Here is a 22,786-nt window from a genome sequence, read left to right as displayed (position 1 = left end):
CCTCGCCCTCAGAGTTTGACGTGCCTGCAAGAGGTTACAAGAGGTAAAAACGATATAAATACTGTTCATTTTCTCACACAAACCGCTCGTTTCGTGTCTTAGGCCATCAACGTGTACTTACATTTACGAGTCTTTAAATCATGTTTAATTTGGACTTCTCTGCGCATGCTGTTTGAGGTGGACCCCATAGACCTGCATTATATGACTGACAGACGAGAACGGTTTGACCTAAAAATATCAAAATTGAAAATACTGTGGAAACAAAGACAACTACATCTTGGATGCCCTTAAGGTGAGCTAAAATATATCAAAAATTAATTTCTAAGTGAACTATCCCTTTAAGGATGAAAACACTTGGATGAAGGAGTGTCTTGCAACTCGCACATGCACAAAGCGTGAACATCGAGATTACACGAATAAACACAATATTGCTTTTTCCTTAAGAAGGTAGAGGTTCGAAGAAAGTTCAACTCGCTTGGAAAAGGCAGTATAGGGACTTGAGTGTCACAGGCAGTGTAAGACATACTTACGGCAGAATATTGTAGAGGAACATTTCTGATTGGCATTTTGGAACTGTTTTTTTTTTTTTGCATTGCATTGCATTTCACAAATTACATATATCAAATGTAAAATAAAATGTAAAGTAATAAAGCAATATCAATTATGTTTTGAACTTAAGGGTTATTTTAAAGGGTTTTAGTTGCAATGGACCGCACCAAAAGTGCAGTGCAGTGAAATGCCTGAATATTCCGAGTCACCTGATGGAAATCCAGCTCCATTCATCCAAATGTCATCCCTGCCAAATCCAGAAATTTTCCATCCGTTTCATTGCAGGCAGTCACGGATAAAGGGACCGAAATGTCAACTGAGACAAAGTGATCAGTAGATACAGGACATATCAGCTTGTGTCTTCATGGACCATTTCACGTAGGTGAGCCCCATCATGTTGTGACATCTGGATGCTAATCTAAATCCAGCTTCATGGGTGAAGCGGAGAATATGAATGAGCAGTCGAGCATCATAACGTTTAAAGTTAAAGATAAATACAGCATGTCACGTTGATCCTTGATGTGTCTGAACAGATCGCTGGATGGCCTGCTGTTAAGATTGAGATGACAGAGCCTGGATCTCTACCTGTGCAGGAACCGTTGCGTAATTAGCATTTTGGATAACTGCTCAGTGGTATAAATGAAATCAAACTGGCATTGAATAGTTCTAAATATAGATATCTGCTTTTTAAAAAGACTTCCGACATTCATACGCACAAAATCCAGAGCACTAGTAAAACAAAACTTTGGCTTAGAGTTAGCAAAGAAAATTCATTAGCAGTTAGCATTCAGTTAGCATTCCCTTTGTGGTTATTCTGCATGTCAGAGACCAGATATTCTATACATACCTACAGAAATTTTGTGAAGGATAAAAATCACTAGTGGTTGAGCTGAAGAACTGATGAGCAAGCAATCCCCACGACACTTCCTTAGCTTGTGACGCTATAGACAGGCGCCGCTCCATTGACAGTGTGATGAGGGCCATGTTGAGAGATGAATCTGGACAAAGGAGCCTTGAAATGCAGCACAACTAAAACAAACACAACCTTATCCACACTACTTTGCTAATGCAACATAAATGCCAAATCCAGGAAGCCAATATGTCTATTGTGGAGGTGAAATGCCAGAATTACGTAAACATTGGCCCTGACCCTGAGCTCAGGCCAGCTTTACATGAACTTCCCTGTGTCTTTCTTCTGCAGTGCCCCCACGGCAGCTGTGTCAACACACACAAGGGTCCTGACCTTAAACAAACCCTCATGAAAGTCATTATACACTGTCCCACTAATTCACCCACATTCGGATATATAACGGCAGTGTGAAATCGTAAATACGCTATAAAAATAAGGGCTCAGGTTGGTGTGTTTGGTTTTGTAATTACCTCAAAAAACAATGGGTCTCATACACCAATACTTACATGGATTATTCGTCTTTATATACACAGAAATCATTTTAGCCTAATTCACAACGCATGCGCACATGAATCTGTTCTTATTTCTATTAACTGTTCTTAATTGGGAGTAGTCTAAATGAGGGACTGCATGCCCAAAGTTAGCAAATCTCCACACAGCTTTTCACCAACATAGAACACTATCTCGCATGAAAGCGCATGTTGTAATAAACACCTTTAATATAGATATCCCTTTAGCCAGCTGTATATATGTGTATCTGCGTTTTTATGCAGAGGAACCTCAGATCGTTCTGACTATCTTAGGCCTTGTTTATACGAGAATGCTCGCGGGTGAAAACGTAAAAAAAATTTATCGGATGTGTCTTTCGTTTACACGGCGACGGCCTTTTGGGGGCTTAAAAACGCAAAAAAGTGAAACCACCCTCCAGGCTATGTTTACACGGAAACGATTCTGAAGAGAAAACGCAAAAGTGGCGTTGCGTCATCACTTTTTATTCTGCGTTTAGACGAGCGTTTAGGTTGGGAAATCCGCGTGCATATGGTGACGCAAAAGTGCGTGAAATTCAATGTAGTATGCACTCCAGGCGGCTAGGTGGCAATGTGGAGCACTACAACACAACAACACCAAGTCCGTGCGCCTGCGTACAACCTTGACTTTTGCGTTTTTACCCTTTACACGGGAACGCGGCGGTGGAGCGTTTTTAAGATTTCCACTCTGGAGGGTGGTTTCACTTTTTTGTGTTTTTAAGCCCCCAAAACGCCGTCGCCGTGTAAACGAAAGACACATCCGATAAAATATTTTTACGTTTTCCCCAGCGAGCGTTCTCGTGTAAACAGGGCCAAAGAGGGGAAATCTTAAACACGCTCCACCACCGCGTTCCCGTGTAAAGGGTAAAAACGCAAAAGTCTGCTTGACAGTGAAGGTTGTACGCAGGTGCGCGGACTTGGTGTTGTTGTGTGGCAGTGCTCCACATTGCCATCTAGCCGCCTGGAGTGCATACTACATTGAATTTCACGCACTTTTGCGTCACCATATGCGTCTAAACGCAGAATAAAAAGTGATAACACAACGCCACTTTTGCGTTTTCTCTTCAGAATCATTTCCGTGTTATAGCCTTAGAGTCTAAGATGAAATATAGGAGAAATATACAAATAAAATTTCATATTAACACATTTATAAGGCCATATCTGATTTTTGTGTATGGGTTGGATACATTTTTTTTCCTAAATTTAGAATACATTTATTATGAAAGTTATTGATGAATCAGGATTTATGCGCATTTTAAAGATACGTACGTTCAGAGTTTGACTCCAATTAGCTAAATGTTTTGTTTACGTCAATCTGGATAACATGAATTTGCTTGAAAACCAGATGGAATAACAATTTCCATTTTTGCTTGACAATGAACTGTTGTATTTTGAAACGGGCCTTTTTTTTTGGACCAACCATTCATGTCGGTTCTGTATTATTGCTAACATAAATTAGTTAGCAAAACGCCGCTGAGAATTTATAGGTGGATATTATTCTTACGGCTGGATGTTATTTATTCTTCGTTTGTGCGCTTCCTCGTCTCTGGTTTCCACTTTTATCTGTTTTTCCAGAGGGCCCCTTGTTTGGTGTCATAACAAACCCGCCCTGGCGCCTCCATTCGACGCTGTTCCTTCGACTTCGTTGACACAACTTTGCTGCGTTGCACGTTGCCCAGCTGCATTTTTTGTTTTTCTTTCTTCTCAGATTTGCCGTGTCAAAAAGCATCACAGCGGATATGCAGTTACAAAGCGCCCGCATCAGATGCGGGTTGGGTTTCAAAGTCAACTCGAGGTCTAACGTTCGACAAGGGCGTTGGAAGCTTTAGAGTCGTCCGGTGCACCGCAGAGTGACTCATTGTCACCTCGTCAGCCTTTACAGGAGAAGCCGGTGCTGAAAACCCCTCATTGTTCGCATCCCGGCTTCTGAAAAATGTTGATATAGGTGTAAGGCTTGCCAAGCTCCCTCCTCCGGAAATCATCCGCACACATATAGTCGAGCAGCCACCTCTTCAGGCCTGGCCTTAGGCCCTTTCAGCCATCACTGTGTCACAGCGGGGCTGGTGACTAACGGTTTTGGCTGCTACTTTTGCAAGGAAGCGGCTGACGCTTCAGGGCCACTCTGCCAGAGTACACAGGCTGGGAATCTGGCCAGTGGCGATATAGGAGGGAGCCGCAGGCATGCCAGGCCTGGGAGGGAAGCCATCGCATTAAAAGTGTCTGTTCAAAAAGGGAATAAAAAAGATGGCACGCCGTGACGACACGCGGCGAAGATAAAACAGCCCGCAGGCAAATAAGCGGGACATGCCGTATGTAAATGCCCGTTACCAGCGAGCCAAAGGACAGCCGTGACGTAGCACCATTGTGAATTTACATGTCAGATATAGTAAAGATAAGCGTTGTAGTATCCAGTTCTGGGTGCTAAATTTAGCGCAGGCTAGAACAAAGCCGTGTACATGTACATGAAGGCCATTTCCTCCTGTTAGATTCTGACCTTTGCAGTCAAGACCAGAGCGCTTCATCCGCTGACACATCAACCCACAGAGGCTGAGAAAGGCCGGCAGAACAATGCACTCTTAACCTGCGAAGAAGAAAAAAAGAGCGATGAGCAGAAAACGGGTACTGTCCCCAACACAGGAAGCCGAGGCAATTCCCTTTGTGTGAAGACTGTGAATGGGTGCAATAGTGCTGACCACACACCACAGGCATTAGCAACCGGCACATGGCCATTTCGGTTTGACCTTCAAGCTGGTTCCTGGAGCACAGCTTCAGCGAAATACCCCCTTCAACCTTTTTGAAAGAGCAGTCATCTGTTTGCCCACTTCTCAGACCTCTCCTTTGTGAAATTTAGTGTGTTTTTAACAGCAGGCAGTCGGCCACAGAAGACCAGTCAACCATGAACCAAAGCCCTTTCAAACTCGACCCCTGACTTAAGGGTGACCAAATCTGCACCTTTTAGGAGTTCAGCATGTCTCCTCTGTTTGTTTTTCAAAACACTGTGGGCTGATTGGAGGATTTTGCTTGTGTATTCTGCTAGACAAACTCCTCTAACAAGGATTTATTTTTGTTCTGAAATGCAAGAGGAGTCGAGGATAGAAAGGAAAACAAAATCATGTGTTTTGTTGCTGTTAGCTCATTAGAAGGTTTTCTTTTCGCCACCAAATCTTTTCCAGCCATCATTACATACATGAGAGTAATGTTTCCAGCAAGGCCCAAAAAGGGGGCTGTACATTATGGACCGCAAAACTAAACTCTTCTAAAAAATATTTTGTCGTTGATGTCAAAGGGTGTGCAACTAAGTAAAGCCTGCAGTATAAGGTAGACAAATTCGGCAGATGCCATCAGGGAAATAGGAATCGTAAGGATTCTTTTTTTGGTTTATTTCATCCAAATAGGTTCAGCAAAAGGAGTCAGATTGACTGATTAAAGGGGTAATTTGCCAAGATGAATTTTTTAAACTTGGCTGTCTATGAAGTAGAAAGGCGAAATGTTTTTTTTTTTAAATAAAATTTCAAACTACAACTTTTGTCTACAAAAATGCAGTACGATCTCAAAATCTCACAAAAGCCGTTAAAAGTCTTTTACGTTCGGTCTTTTACTGAAAAGCGAGAATATCTCAGTGCAGGTAACAGAGAAATACACATTATTCTTTTATAAGACAAAAGTACCCTTTAAGCACAGATTCACTAAGGGTGTGTTGCCACTTGTTTGGTTCGATTAAAACGAACCCTGGTGCGATCACTCTGTTAGTGCGGTTAATTTGAATAAAGGCCTTTGCACACTGAGTCCGAAATTCGCGTCCGAAATTTTCGCACGTTAAAAAATAAATACGATTTCACATTATGTCAATCCAGCCCGTTCTCATCCTTTAGTGTCATATAGGTGATGCTATATGACAAAACGGCGAAATACTACGCAAACCCAAAACGTCATAAATCCTTTAGCGTAATATGAGACTACCCTACCGTACCCCACACCTAAACCTACTCATCACAGTGCGTGTTATATTAACGATGCCATGTGAGTAGTATTTTGCCGTTTTGTCATATAGCGTCACCTATATGACGCTAAAGGATGAGAATGCGTTTATCAATCACGCTTGCACACTGCCTCCGAAACTTTCGTCCGTCATAAAAAAATCGAATCGGGTTTGATTTTCTGCGTTTTTCTGGTGTTTGAATGGTGTTTTGACAATTCAGAGCCACTGAATCACGAAGACGAAAAAACGCATACGAAAATTTCGGACTTAAGTGTGAACGCTGCCATCTAAACAGTTGAAAAGATGGGTCATGATCCGCTTCCAAACGAACTCTGGTGGGGTTCGAATTATGCGGTTAAATATAAACACACCACAGACCAAAGCCATGTAAACAAACCAAAAACTGGAAGATGTCACAAGTTACTGCCCTAAAAAGGACAGAATGCTCAATCATACTTGTTTTTTCTCATCATAGTTGTGATGTTGCCCATTACAGTTGAGTACAGGCGTCAGAATCGCGTCTCCTTCAAGCAGATCTTCATTTGTGTGACGGAGGGATTCCTGCCGCTGTTTTGACTCCTTTTATAAGCTCTTCATGAGTTCTCAGCTGGTCAAAATACCCTCATATGTAGGCTAGAGTCATAAAAGCAAACCAATGAGGTTGGGAATATATCTCTATGCCTTTAGGTTTGGTGTTAAAATGCCAGTGTGAACACTTAGCGGACCAGGACTAAAAAAAAAAAAATTGGGAGTTCAGACCAAACAAACCAAACACAACCTAAGAAGTTTTTGAATCACTGAAAACCAGTTCAGCCATAAATCAAAATATGTCTCGCTGTATGTTTCTAACTCAAACTACACTTTGATTCACTGAAAATAACCAGCTCGCTTGATTTTAAAGACAGTTGTTTCCTTCTGTGCAAGGTCGCCACTTGATGTCCAATGTAAAAACCACTAGACATACCCAATGTTACCCATGCAAAAAGAAATGAGTGCCGGCTTAGAAGGATCCTGCCACAGAACTGCTTTATTTACCAAACAAACACAACACACTGATAAGTCAGCATTCAGTTCTGTGTACATATGTCTACTGATGTTCAGAGAGTCGTCGGGTGGTTCAAAAGTGCATTTGATGTGAAGCGTAAACAGACTCGTCCTCTAGGGAGGGTTGTGGTGAATTCTTACATGACGGGAACTTAAACACTGCGGCTGAGGTGTGGGAACGCGTGAAGTGAAAAGAAAAACAAAGGGAAGGAATTATTGTTTTAAAAGTTTTGCTGTTAGTATTCCAACTCCAAACTTTTTGTTCTCCTTTTTGCCTGTATTATGTCAAGTTTTTGATTATGTTAGCTATGTTTAGTTGCTTTCATGAAGATCTTGGGGGAGCTGTTCCCCACCAAAAATGTAAGCAGTGCATAATTGCCTGCGTAACTGCAAGACTCTGAGTTTTTACAGTGATAGTACAAACGAACTTCAGATCTATACAGGAAATAAAGGGATTTCTGAATGCTTCCAAATTTTGTTATCAGGAGTTGGCAATTGAGAACTATTATAAACTTGTTTATCATAAAATCTAATTTACATCTGGAGGGATGCCAAATTTGCATTCAAGTTTTAATTCATCTACACAAAACGGAAGACAAATCCTAAAGTTTTTTTTCGTAAAAAAAAAAGTAGGAAATTGGAGTAGCTTATTTTGTTTTTTGGCTTAATAAAAGTGTATACTGAAAAAAAATATGATAAATTGAGTTCAGTTTAATGCCCTTTATGCAATAAAAAATGTACTTCTGCTATACAACACACTTCTTGCGCTGGCAATTTGAATGCTGAACATGTTTTACATTTTTTTAACTTAATTATATTCAACTCATTTTCATTCAAGTCAGTTTAATTTAAGCTGAAGTGTATCCAAGTTGATTGTACTTAAACAATCTTTTTTTTGCTGTGAATGTGTTTGGGAAACGTAGGGTTGAGCCAACAGTCGACATCCCAAAAAACCTGCACAAGATGTCGATATGCGAAGCAGACAGACTTTTTTATAGCACTTTTGAATGTGTCATTGAAATGTGATCGTCTCACGCTGACAGTTGATGTCTATAATCACAACTGTGAAATTTAATAGCTTAATTCAGTCATGTTCCTTCACAAACCAGCGCAGTGCCAATATTCATTACTTGAGGACATTTATAGAAAAACAGATTGGTGTAAGATTAAATTGAGCTTTATAGCAGCTCATTTAAGCTCAAAATAACTTGCTATAAGGCCATGAAAATATATATCAGCCTTTGACTTGGAATGTAACACTATTTTCATCCAGAACAAAAACCTTAGCAAGTCTCAAGGAATACAAGGTTTTTTTCAAATGAATAAAACGTCGCCACAATGCACACAACGCTCAGAATGCTTTGACTCTTAAGGAGATGGGATTACTTTGTTTGATTGTGAGCTTCATTGTGGAGCAAGGGGATCGTGAGCGAAATCCTCTGTCAGGCACTGGTGCTTATCCTCGTTTCTGTTGTTTTTTTCAACCGAATGGGACTCTGTCATAAACGCATGTTATCTCTGTGACAGACAGAGGGAGCGAAAAATGTATTTCGTGTGAAAGGGGACAAGAAAACACGACCAGAAAGGGTGAAGAAAATAAAGATGAGGGTTTGAAGTGTCCTCTTAATAGTTCACAACAAAGACTTTCGCAGCCTACGAATCAGTGCATGTACTGTAGGGTTAGCAATGTGTTGTGCATTATTCATGGCGACTTCAAAATCTCAATTATTGATGAAAATATAGAAAAAAATCGGAGGAACTGAAAGAACCGAGCAAGAAAGCATATGAAAGAACAATGATGCAACAGCAGGAAAATGCAAAAACGCAGCAAACTCAACATCAGAGGCTATGTTCGGAAACCGTACTACTCTTACTGTTTTACTAATAGTTGCTAGAATTCGTTTAGACAGCCAAAAGTTATTACATTTTAATATAAAACTGTGTTAAAAATGCTAAATAATTATTTGCAGGATGATTACTGGAAGCCACTTGCTGAATTATATTATGCTAAGCTAAGCTAACACTAACAAAGTCATATAGTCTACTAAATGTTTACTGTTGCAAACTGTTACACTGTTTAAATATAATATGCTACTACGCAGTGTGTATTGAGCAGTATGCTAGTCTTCCACTTCCAACTTTACTCACTGCATTTCATTAGCCTAGCGGTTAGCACACATGCCCTTGACGTGGGTTTGAAGTGGTCCTGTGTCTCGTTCCAGTTCTTCAACCCAATGTTTTCTCTTAAATCTCCTCTCTCACTATCAATAAAATGGCCCAAAACATTTCGGTAAAATGCTATGACCTGTAGCGACCTCATTATACAGAGACGGAGCTGTGGAGGGTGTCTGTGAGTGTCCTTTCCAATCACTTTCCTCAGGGTTTTCTGTTTATTACCTGTAAATAAAAAAGAGATGTTTTGTTCTCTTTAAAAGTAAAGCAAATGGACACTTGCTTAATATATATAATAGAATATAAAATAATATACAATAGACTGTAGTCTACATCAACATTTGTCTTAATTTTCTGTTTCCAATGCTGTTTTAGGAGAAACATCTGAGAAAATGTAATCAAATATCAAAAATGCTCTTAAGCTAAACGAAAAATATAAATGAATGTGGGTAGCACAGATAATTTGGTTTCAGAAGAAACAGGCAAACAGGCCTTAACCCAGATCTCCATGAAAGCAACTAAACATAATCAAAAGCCTAGCATGGAACATAATACACTTATGCATTTTGCAGACGCTTTCACCAGTGCATTCAAGCGATACATTTTATCAGCAGCTGTGCCCCTTAAGAAATCGAACCCATGATCTGTCTGTTGCTGGAACCATGTTACACACAAAAAAGAAAATGTGGTGAATTCAGATTGATTAGGACATTTTTCACACACAAGTCATCTCAATGGCAAAATAATTCCCCCCTACTTAACATCATGTCCTTCCAAACCTGTATGACGTTCTTTCGTCTGTGGATCACAAAAGATAATTTGATTTTCTTTTTATAGAGCGAAGGTTAAGGCCAATTTATAGTTCTGCGTAGGGTGCGCGCAGTTACGGCGTAGCATACGCACAGACGTGTATCACACCGCGTACCCTTTGTCGTAGCCTGACGCGCACCTCCTCAAAAAATGTAACTACACGTCGCGACGAAGCAGACTACAAGATCTGTGATAGGTCGGCTTGGTAGCATCGCATTTCCGCACGTACCATCTCCTCCGTCTTCTCTCGTTTCTGCCTTTTAGTTTTAGTACTTTCACTAAAATTAACTGTTTTTCCACCTCAATAAGCTCCAACTCCAACATGATCCGCTTTCTTTCAGTCGCCATTGCTTGTAGTAAACTAACGCGAGGAATGTAAACACAGTGGAACATTAAAACCCTCCGCCGCCAACTAGGGCTTCGGAGCAGTACTGCAGAGCAAACAAGACCTGAACGCAGAAGTATAAATGATCACGACGGCGTCGCCTACATGCGTAGCCTACATCGTACACTACAGAAGTATAAATTCGTAAATGAGAGGAAATAATAACAGAATTTTCTTTTAATTTATTTTTTGTGAACTACCCCTTTAAAGAAGTTAAAGAAAGTTGAATAAAACCTGAATGAAACAACCAAAAACCCATTAAGTCTCCTGAGCTATGAAGGAGCAACTACTGAGCAATAAAATGTTCCTCTGGGCAATACCATCAGTTCTGAACAAACGGTGTGAGGCAAATCATTGTGGTAAATGAGGTTAATACTAGAAAAGGTCTTCATGAGCCCAGTTTTTTTTTTTTCTTTTAAGCATTGTGTGTATGTGTATGCACGTCTGTTCGAGGAGGCCCAGACACTTGGAATCATTTAGAGAGTATGTCGAGTGTGGGTGGAAAGGAATGCGTGCCCAGATAAAAAAGAAAAGAAAGTGAAAGAAAAACAGATGAGAAAAGAGGAGGTGGGGAGTGTGTGTGATAGACGGAGAAAGGGCAAACGAATGGTGTGGCGGAGGGGGGAAGCGTCACCTGAGATGGAGGAACGCTTTAAGTGGCAGAACGCAGGGAGGAGAGAGAGGGTGAATAAGAGGACAGCGAAAGAAAGAAAAAGAGGTGGGAGAGGGGGAACAGGAGGGAACAACAGACAGGAGGGGGGAGAGAGAGAGAGATAAAGAGAGAGAGCAGAAAAGCAAGCAGCCCACTCTCTTACCTACTGTTCTCCATCAAGCAGATTTCAAATGGCTTTTGCAGGTCTCGCTTAGGGGAACATCTATTCCTATCACAATGCTGCCCACACACATCTCTCTGACAGCCGACGGGAGGGGGAGAGCGAGTAGGAGAGAGGGGGAAGAGATGGAAAAGAGAGAGAGAGACATAGAACAAGCAATCGTTCGGGCCTTAATGGTGCACTAGCCTGAGCTGGAGGTTAGCGTGCGATGCCCCCTCTAGGTCCAAACAAGGAGGAATCGAGAAAGCTTTCTGTCAACATTCCCATTCGGCTCAATGGCAGTTGCTTGGCTGGCGCAACTGTGCCGGAAGTTTGCGACCTGGCGGATGCCATCTAATAAGAAAAAACACACACACACATTTACATATAAAACATGGATTGGATTCTAGGGCTGTATGAATTTCTAAATTACGAATTTGCCAATACGATTTAAAATATGCGGAGCCCCAAACATGATATGCGGGGGGGGGGGGGGGGGGGGGGATATGTATATCATGTCCACATTTTAAAGCCGCTTTTCCACTACAAACAACAAACGACAGCCGTCGGACCGGAAGTCGTTCATTTCCAATGGAGAGTAGTACGAGAGCTGCGTGGAGTTGCGATAATTTGTGTATGCGGAGAATTCAAATCCGATTTGAGCTTCGTGTTGAAATATTTGAAATTTTTCGGCCGACCGGATGTGATGTATTCTAATTAAAACTATGAGCGCAAAGCTAGAATTACTAATATTTTAAAACTTTAATGTTGTTTTGTATACACTATTTCTGTAAAATTGTGGTTATTAATAATTATAGCATTTTAGAATTAGTAATCAATATTTATTTATTTTAGATGTATTGAGGGAAATTTGTTTTGTGTGGATATTATTAAAAAAAAAAATCATCCATGGTGAATTAGCCGAGGTAACGTTTGCTTCACGACCCATTTTAAAAGTTCCTTGCGACTGCCACTAGGGGCGAAATGCGACAATCGAATGTGAATGCCGTGAACGGTGGAAAGGCGGTTTAACTATTGGCTCCCACGACTTACTACTACGTCAGCATGTTTTACTCATTTGTTCCCTCATTTAAAGTAAATCGTATGCTCGAGATCATTTGTTCACTTGTTTTACTAAAATGTGACCACGTTGTAATAATTTGTCGCTTTGTTTTTGTTAAATCAAAACGAGGAAACAAATAAGTTCAACGTGGCCACGATTTACTAAAACAAGGGAACGAATTATCGTGGCTATGATATATATTTTTTGTAATTATCGTGGCTATGATATATATATATACAACACAGTCTCATGAAAGTGCGTATCTATAGCACGAATGTCATTTCTCGTGGCATTTTTAGGCCAAAAATGTTTTTTTTTAAACCCCTTGGTTATGTTTAGGGGGGAGGGGAGTGGGGAGTTCGTGCTTATTATACGCTATAAATACGTATTATACGTATCATATGCACGCGAAAAACCAGTACCATATACATGCAAAAAGTAATTTTGGCATATAAATGGCACGAGAAATTACATTCGTGCAATAGATACGAACTTTCATGAGATCGGGCTCATATATATATATATATATAACTCACGGTTTGCTGTTTTCTTTAATGGGCTACATAATTTGGCTAAACATTTAGCAATTTTTTCAAATATAAAAAAATGTTTTATATTTTTTTTACTATTATTAATTTATTTTGGTGTGAACCAAGCCACTGCGAGACACTGAAAACACTGGATAATGAGCTGCTTCTCTGGAACACTTCTCTGATATAGGCCTAGATAAAATATATGAATTTAATTAAATCACGTCCTTTATGATTTGGTAATCGTGTCAGGCCATTGCAGTTTTATTTCGATTAATTGTGCAGCCCTATTGTGTTCTCTTTTCTTCTTGAATTTGCATTCAGCTATCCATCTTTGTTTTCCCTAACCCATCTTTTTTATTGACCCTGTCCGTTTCTTTACCGTTTCGAGCATCTCACCCCCTCTCCATCCCTCCCCCAACCCTCTTCTTGTCTTCTTCCCTCATCCTTTGCCCATGTGACCACGCCTGCTCTGAGAGCAACTGCAGTCTCACTGCCAGAGGATTCTGCCAGAATACGAATGAGAAGCCAGCTTTTCCAGGGTGAAACGTGGCTGCAAAATAGGAGGACAGTGCACATACAAACACACTTACAGATATTGATGTGCCACATTGATTGATTCTGTGACAAATACTGGGTTAGGAATAGTTCTCATTTTAAACAGAGATGGTACACCCCAAGGGCTCTAACAGCCGGCGTATTTAATGTCGTTGTGCATTCTCTTTCCGTGAGAGTTTAATATTGACCGTCTGATCGATAATAAAGATTGCATTCATATGGCGAGTCCTATCTGAAATTGATATACGCACGGAAAGTGACCTCGGATATCTATTAAAAATATTCAAAGCCCAAACATTACGTGATGAACAAGTATATCGATTTCTAGAGAGAGAAATAAACCATGTGTATGCCTTAGAAAGGCCACAGAATTCTCATTTGAGCCACATAGAGTTCGGCATACCCTAAATACTGTTTGATTAAAACAGAAATCTATGCTACTATATTTCCGCCTATTGAAGGATGGTGCTTCTCAATTCAGAAAGCTTTATTGGCATGACTCTGACAGGATGACGAGGCCTTAACCTAAATCTTATCAGCCTGTCAGGCACAAAGCGGAGCATCTTTCATACATCTGCCATGTTTCCTATTAAAACAGCTGGGGCGAGACATATCAAAGGACTGGTAACCGTTTTAAAATAGCCTTTATACTTTAATAAACATCACAGCCTGCCCAATCCACAAAACTACTTTCTTCACAATCAATTGATCAAATCACAGTCAAACTGCTCATTATATATAAAAAAAACAAACTTTTTAGCATATCTGACTATATGCAAGTATTTATAAATGTAGGGAGAGCAGAACAGACATGGGTTGTGTCCGAAATCGCATACTGTCTTGAATTTTGAAAAAGTTATTACTTCACGGATGCTTAAAAAGTACTTTCTATCATTCATTTTAAGACATTGAATGTACTGGAGCAGTGCAGTAAGCAGACCAATTGCTGAAGATCTAAAATAAGTTGGTTCAAAAAATGGTTGGTTCAACTCATTTAATTGTCTTATTTTTATACAGTATATATAAATGAGATTTAAGATTTGTTTTGATCTCACATGGCCTGCCCTGTGTTGGATTTACTTAAATTATATATGCACCATTTTGGCGTCATACTTTTTAAGTAATCCCAACTTGGAATAATTTTACATAGAAATAAACAAGAAAACCTTTGTTATATGTACTTAAATATGTGAGTTAACATTCTTTACTTAAAAATATATCTAACGTGATGCATACATTTTTAAGTAAAGAATGTTGCGTGAACTCAAATATTTAATATTTTCTAATTTGAAGTAAAATTATTCCAAGTTGGGATTACTTAAAAAGTATGATGCAAAAACGGTGCATATATATTTTAAGTAAATTCAACAGATAATTTTTTAGAGTGTGTAAAATGCGTAAAATGTAATCTAGACGTACATACTACATTTGTCATGTTGTCATTATCACGTGACCTACCAGCGTCGGTTGCGTCGCTTCACTGACATTTTTAAATCCTTTCCCGTGGCCTCATGAAATAGGAAAGTGGCCTTCTAATAGAGTGGTCCAGGTATGACATCACTTTGTACCCAAAACGCGGAAATGAATTCCATCATCCCGAAGTCAGTTTTTATTTATTTATTTTTTTATGGGATCTGTGGTGAACACAAGCTCAAGAAACTTTCACATTTTATTCTACGACATAAAATATATCACTATTACCCCCCTCGTGATTTTTTTAAGATGTTACGTGTCTTGAAAAAGGCGGTTGCTAACAAGTGGCTAAATGGGACTACAGAGGCAGTCGAGGAGATTAAACATCATCACACTATATAACTCAAACCACGGATATTTTCTAAATGTCGAAAGTAAAATATTGCGAAATTACGACATTTCCATTAACTGATGTCATGCGACTAAAGAGTAATTTTTTCCTCTCACGATAAGTCATCTCAAAAATCATGGTGACGGATGTTGGTAGGTTTACGCATACCATGACATCTTCAAAGAATGATCATAAAAACTTTTTTGCAATATATGGGAGCGTTTGCTAAAATTTACGTGTTATCATTGCGCATATTTTCAATTCGCAATTTCAATTTTCGCAATTTGAAGGGTAATGGCTATGCTAACTGCAGTTAGCCTACAAAGTGTCATGTCATACCTGCACCATTATGCACACTTCAGAATCTCGTCGGAAGTTGTAGGGCACCCGGGTTTTTCCTACACCTTTAACATACTTCTTTTGTCACATGTTTTTCACTTGTAGGGAAGTATGCAATTTTGGATGCAACTCTTGTCATTCTAAAAAGCATTTGATTGGACAAAATATGCACCCCATCATCAATATTTTCCTAGAGAGAACGATTTTACATTTTAAATTGGCCTATAAAAAACACAAAAGTTAAGTGTTTTAATAACTATAACTAGCGAGAGTTAATTTTAAAGCACGTAAATTTATCGCTTTCCAAAATAATTCTTGGATGCGTTAAAATACCTCAGAACCGGCCTCTCAGACAGAATTTCGATCGTCCAAGCTCTTTAAAGATTTAGGTCTACATTTGATACCCCATAAATACAAAAAGTGTTTGGAGTAACACATTGCTTTTACGTTACTTTGTTTACACGTATTTTCACGAGTACACTATTTTATGTGGAATCCATGTAAAACATTAAAATCTGCATTAAAAAAATAAAAATAAAAATACACTTACCTCACGAGCCGCTGTCGTGCCAATGCCAGCCCAGCTGCATTGATAAAGGGAGCGCGCTATAGTTACGATCTAGTTTTGTGTGTCGCTCGCTTGCAGACACTGTGTAAAGGGTGCATTAAAGCTCTGATCAACTTTCCACTGCAGTAAACTCCATACATGAAGATTGCAGCTTTATCTTTATCTCAGGTACACCCACGTGGGCGTTTTTCTATCATGGTCCATGGACGTTCCGTTGAGCTCCGTTTTATATTTCCCTTAACTTTAAATCACAGAAAACTTTCTTCAGTTTCATATTGCCGTTAATACATTATTTTACATGTTTATTAAGTTGCTTGGTTGGCTGGTCCTCACAGTGTAGCTCTATACTAAGTTCTAGATTTCTTAATTTAGTGGTTGTAGGCCTATCTCATTATTCATAAGCACCTGGGACCACCTACACTAAACCCCAAACAAAACAGGGTAGATCTGTGCTTATGCTGATACAAATGCTTTGTTATTCAAACATGTCAAAGTGTATGGGAAAACCAGGTCGAAAGAAGCAATGTGCAACTTATGTTCAAAGCGAAATTATACTGAAGTCGTTTTACATTTGTACAAAATACCACCTGGTATTGATAGAGCGCAATTGTGAGATATTGCCCCTGCTCTCCCCTACACCTTCAGTAGGCTAAAATAATTAGCATAGTATAAGTTCTTTTCACAATTCCTGTGTGGTCTCGTTTTTCCATTCTCGTTCAACACATGCCGTATGTGTGTTTACTCTTTTTTTTTTTTTTTTCTTAAATCCAGAATGTCACATCTGTCTCCATGGACGCGGAAAGCTCATCTCTCCTACGCTGATCCGAGACCAGCCTCTCCAGACGAACCCAAACAAGAACCATTGTGAAGGTAATCTCAAAACAAGTCTGAAATCAGGGTGAAAGAGCGATTTCCACCAATACCATCCCCATGGCAGTGGAAACAGGATCAGCACAAGAAAGACCCTTGTCCTGGCATATAAAAACGAGCCTTCTCGGTGCGAAGCAAAAACAAACACTCCCACCCTTTCAACACAGATTATGAGGCAGTGCACAAGACAAACCATGTTCCACGAACAGACAATCACTCAGAGACCACCCTGAGGACATTTCAACTCTGGAGGAGCCCCCGACAAGGCTTCTTTGTCGTGTTCACTCAGGCTTGCCTGATTTGAGCTCTTTTCCAAAACCTAGCGAGCTGCTTCCATTTTGCCTTCTTATGCAGTCTAGGTTTTAGAAGTGAATTACTCACTCCAATGTGATGTGTTCCCCCTCAGTCCTAGCGTGACTGACCTTCACCATCATGTGACTCAACCATTGTGGTCTTGTGGGTCCTGGTGTCATGACTAAGCTTGATTGTATGAAAAGAGAGCGGGCATCAGCATTGGTATTAGCAATGCCCTGGGCATCACAGAGGAGCAGCTGGCCATGAACGCTCCAGCGAGACTCAGCCAGGCTCTGGAGCACACATCACAAACGGATTGATTTGGAATGAATGGTCTGTTGAACATGTGCTAATTTTCCAGCAGTGCTGCTGCATGATCTGAGGCCTGGAGGTGAGGGATTTTGGGGTTTGTTTGGTTCATAAAGGGTGCTGTGAAAGCTGGAGATTCTAGATGATGTCCACAGTTGAGGCGGACATGGGAACCTACCTTACACCTGACACACACAATGCAGTGTGGTCATTTTCACGTCCTGCGTCACGTTGTTTTAACCCTCATGTGGTGTTCAAAACCCTATAACACTTGTGGTGTTCCCGGTCAAAAATGACCGGCCCATAAAAAATAGCTTATAAATCACTCATTATACCATATTTTCACCCAATCTTGGATTCAATCTTTTTGTCAACTTGTTCTCTTTCAATTAGGACTGGTTTTATATTTCTGTTTGCATCTGATTAATCGTGAGCCTCGTTTGTCTGAGAGTAGGCATCTCATTTTTTGAGTAAAAAATAAATAATTTATGAGTAAATTTGGAAATATGAAAAAAAAATTGAAAAAAATGGCTACTGTTCATCACACTAGTCTACTGTAATTATTTACCAGGAATTTTGTTTTGAAATTTTTTTGTAAAAAATATGGAACATAGTCACACTTGTGGTGTTCCCGGTCAAAAATGACCGGCCAATAAAAAATAGCTTATAAATCACTCATTATACCATATTTTCACCCAATCTTAGATTCAATCTTTTTGTCAACTTGTTCTCTTTCAATTAGGACTGGTTTTATATTTCTGTTTGCATCTGATTAATCGTGGGCCTCGTTTTTCTGAGAGTAGGCATCTCATTTTTTGAGTCAAAAATAAATAATTTATGAGTAAATTTGGAAATATGAAAAAAAAAATTTGAAAAAAATGGCTACTGTTCATCACACTAGTCTACTCTAATGTTTTACCAGGAATTTTGTTTTGAAACTTTTGTTTTGTAAAAAATATGGAATATAGTCACACTTGTGGTGTTCCCGGTCAAAAATGACCGGCCTATAAAAAATAGCTTATAAATCACTCATTATACCATATTTTCACCCAATCTTGGATTCAATCTTTTTGTCAACTTGTTCTCTTTCAATTAGGACTGGTTTTATATTTCTGTTTGCATCTGATTAATCGTGGGTCTCATTTATCTGAGAGTAGGCATGGTCAAAAATTTTCACAATGGGTGACCATTGAAAGTGAATGGGAGAGACTAAAAATAACTGAACAATTTAGTTTTCAGGAGCATTTTCATTATTTTCATGTACACATATGAGCATGTGTGCGTGCAAACATCGAGCCCTTGGACCTATGCATGTATTGATACATTTATACACACGCTACCCAGACACACACACACGTTAAAACACACAAGCTTTTTTGAGTATTACACACATTCTTTTCCACAGAGAGAAATGATCCTCCCCACTATTTTCTGAGTCAAAAATCTGATGAATAACATCATGTGCAGAGAGCTGCTTTGCCATTGTGCTGCCACAAATTAATGACAAGCAAGGTGCTGTGAGGCATTTATATATGCCTGTGCTATATGATGTATATAATATTGTCTAGTTCTGTGTGAGAACCACTGTCTATGGTGAGAACCTCACAGTTCCAAAACAAAATGTCATAATATTTTTTCTGGAAGCTGTGATGAAACAAGAACATGAAAGAAAGATTATTTTGAAGCCGGATCACTGCAGTCACGGCCAGTTTGTGTGTGTGTGTGTGTGTGTGTGTGTGGTAATGTCAGATGGATAAATGTATATTAGATGCAGGTTAGGGTAGAATCAAATTTCTCTCTGTGGAAAAGAATGTGTGTAATACTCAAAGTTTGTGTGTTTTAACGCGTGTGTGTCTGGGATGCGTGTGTACAGTATAAATGTATCGATACATGCACAGGTCCAAGGGCTCGATGTTTGCATGCTCATATGTGTACATGAAAATAATGAACATGCTCCTGAAAACTAAATTGTTCTGTTATTTTTAGTCTCTCCCATTCACTTTCAATGGTCGCCCATTGTGACCATTTTTGACCATGCCTACTCTCGGATAAATGAGGCCCACGATTAATCAGATGCAAACAGAAATGTAAAACCAGTCCTAATTGAAAGAGAACAAGTTGACAAAAAGATTGAATCCAAGATTGGGTGAAAATATGGTATAATGAGTGATTTATAAGCTATTTTTTATAGGCCGGTCATTTTTGACCGGGAACACCACAAGTGTGACTATGTTCCATATTTTTTACAAAACAAAAGTTTCAAAACAAAATTCCTGGTAAATCATTAGAGTAGACTAGAGTGATAAACAGTAGCCATTTTTTTCAAAAAAAAAAATCATATTTCCAAATTTATTCATAAATTATTTATTTTTTACTCAAAAAATGAGATGCCTACTCTCGGATAAATGAGGCCCACGATTAATCAGATGCAAACAGAAATATAAAACCAGTCCTAATTGAAAGAGAACAAGTTGACAAAAAGATTGAATCCAAGATTGGGTGAAAATATGGTATAATGAGTGATTTATAAGCTATTTTTTATAGACCGGTCATTTTTGACCGGGAACACCACAAGTGTAACAAGGTAACAGAACTCCCACAAAAAAATACGAAAATGTTCAAAAAACAAATGAGATATAGTTATACCGCTTGGGAACAAAGTCACTAAGTTTCAGTCCAAAGCGATAACATTAACTAGTATTTTTAGGAAAAAGAAAATCTTCTCCGGGTCAAATTGACCCGAACACCACATGAGGGTTAATAGTAAATGCATTTGTGCCCATTTGTTCGCCCATGGGCGTGAAGGTCTGAAAACAAGGCGTGTTCAGGTCCATTGTTTGCGCCTTGCAATTTTGTGACCAACTGAAACCAGGTCTAATATTGGCAATGTTTGTTTTGTTGTTAGTAATATGCGCAGCTATAGGCGGGTCCACAACGCGAGCACACTTTGTCCCGTAGATGGGTAAAGAGATACTCCAAGTTTTTAGGAAATAGGCTCATTTTACAACTCCCCCAGTTGTGAGAGTTAAACAGTTGGGTTTTACCGTTTTCGAATCCATTCAGCCGATTTTTTGATATTTAGAAGTCTATCAGTAACCAGACAGTTTCTGGTACCATTGACTTCCATAGTAAATATTTTTTTCCTACTATGGAAGTCAGTGGGACCAGAAACTGGTTGTTTACTGATATTCTTCTAAATATCAGAAAATCGTCTGAATGGATTCGAAAATGGTAAAACCCAACTGTTTAACTCCGGGGGAGTTGTAAAATGAGCCTATTTCCCCCAAAAAAGTGGAGAATCTCTTTAAAGTGAGCAAGCAGATCCGTTTCTTCGCTAGAAAAGCGCTAATTTTTTTCCACTGGCAAATTCCGCCTTTGTAAATAGCGAATCCGCCATGTCGCGAGCGCAACTGGCTTTTATTGAGAGATCAGACTCTGATTGATTTATTGCACGTTACGCCCAAAACACATCCATGGCGCATTAAGAGAATAGGGACAACCCTTATAGACCGGCGTGCTAACCATTTTTCCCGTCGTTAAACTAGCAAAAGTGGATTCAGACACGCCCTAAGTGCGCTTTAGAGTTTAGACCATGCGCTTACATTGTTAAGGACTCATAGTGTGGGATTCTTCTATAGTGATAGTTGACCCAAAAATACTCTCTTCGGTGGAACATCAAAGAAGATATTTTGAGAAACGTCTCTGTGGATTTTAGTCTGTCTATACAGTGTGTCAAAGGTTACCAAAGTTGTTTGGGCACCATCATTCTTCAAAATATATTCTATTCTCGTGTCTCGCAGAAGAATTAATTTCATACAGATTTTGAACGACACGAGGGTAAATAAATGATGGCAGAATTTTCATTTTTGGTTGAACTACCCCTTTATATTTAACTTGAAAATTTGCATTTTGGAGTAAAACAGCATATTTAGCTATTCATGCTATTATTATAAATTGTGCATAATAAAAAAAAATATCATAATCATTCATCAAATACTAACCTTTTTTTGCCTCCAAAACATTATATATCATTTATTTTCTATTTCTAGTAATTAAAATAATATTATCTAATAATAACATGAATAACTTTTCAAGAACCAATCAAATCCTGGTGGATAAAAAAGCAAAAAATTCTCTCTCTCTCTCTCTCTCTCTCTCTCTCTCCCCATCCCCACCTTAGCGAAGACAAACTAATTTCCATATAAATGGAGTGTAGGCCTGCAGCCCAGGGACCAGGCAGAATTGCAAATATTTCATCTCTTGCCTGGAGAGCCCGCTGCTGTTTCTTAGTCGCCATCAACCATTGCTTCTTTTCCAACTCTCTCTCTCTCTCTCTCTCTCTCTCTCTCACACACTCTCATCAAGCTGCTTCATTGTCGTGCTGTTATGCACACCTGACCACATCACCCAAGCACCTGCAGGGGTCAAACCAGGCTTGTTGGCATCAGTTGTTGTAGCCAGGTTTGAATACAGAGGACGCCAGGAGATCTTCGGCTAAAAAGGGGAGTGAGCAAACAAACTCTCTCTCTCTCTCTCTATCCGTCACCATCCTCCCACAATGGTTTTCTGTTTTTATTCTACCCCCTCTACCCAGAGGCACCTGACATCCTGATTTAAATCTTTTTAAGCAATATCACACTCAAAATCATGCTTGTAGTACTGAATTTCTGTGCAACTGTGCTTCGGCCACAGGTCATTTTGCTTTTATATGACAGTTCAATACATTCCGGGTTCAACACAAGTCAAGCTCAATAGTACCAGGTTGAGTACCATGAAAAATACTTCCAAATTATCCCTTGTTTTCTTTGAAAAAGAAAGACGTTGAAGTACTAAAATTACATATTATTTTACAAACATATTAAAATAATATGTAATTTTAGTACTTTTAGAGAGAGAGTTTGAAATAGTTTGTTGCATGTATATATATGTTAGTATGTGGATCATTTACTCAGGTTTCTGATGATGCTGTCAGATCCAATACAGTTGGCTACTTCAAAGGTTCTTTACAAACTTCCAAACAAACAGATAATCCTCCGACGTGATCCGGAACGCCACGCAAGGATCCTTCTGAAGTCTGCTGAACGAGTTCTTTAAACTAGACTCGTCAAAGCTAACGTTTATTCACTCTTCCAGTTGTCCTGTTGTCGATTCAAGTGCCAGTATATCCAGTGTAGACAGTGTCTGTGATTATAATGAGTTCTGTTTGCTTTTGACGCAACACTGACATCCAGTATAGGCAAATGTCATCCGTTATTTGACTGAA

At 39.3% G+C, this 22,786-nt stretch overlaps 1 long non-coding RNA gene across 6 annotated transcripts; it reads right to left on the bottom strand.

Moving 5' to 3' along the window:
• Positions 1 to 203: 203 nt before the first annotated feature.
• Positions 204 to 16,130, bottom strand: LOC148995800 (uncharacterized). 6 transcript variants are annotated; one of them, XR_016169766.1, is made up of 5 exons: positions 11,192 to 11,671; positions 4,481 to 4,567; positions 3,491 to 3,912; positions 1,397 to 1,547; positions 204 to 1,134 (listed from the first exon to the last, which is right to left on the bottom strand). It is a non-coding gene; the product is annotated as an uncharacterized LOC148995800 (long non-coding RNA). The 6 variants fall into 6 exon arrangements; XR_016169764.1 differs by adding an exon at positions 16,033 to 16,130 and having other exon boundaries at positions 206 to 1,134; positions 3,491 to 4,567; positions 11,192 to 11,542; XR_016169763.1 differs by adding an exon at positions 13,164 to 14,319 and having other exon boundaries at positions 206 to 1,134; positions 3,491 to 4,567; positions 11,192 to 11,542.
• Between the last annotated feature and the right edge of the window lie 6,656 nt (positions 16,131 to 22,786).

Source organism: Pimephales promelas, chromosome 2 (assembly GCF_988280905.1).
Source record: "Pimephales promelas chromosome 2, fPimPro1.hap1.1, whole genome shotgun sequence".
In the NCBI taxonomy this organism is placed as follows: Eukaryota; Metazoa; Chordata; class Actinopteri; order Cypriniformes; family Leuciscidae; genus Pimephales; species Pimephales promelas.
Note: the sequence above shows the minus strand (reverse complement) of the source record. Positions and strands in the feature narration are given on the sequence as shown.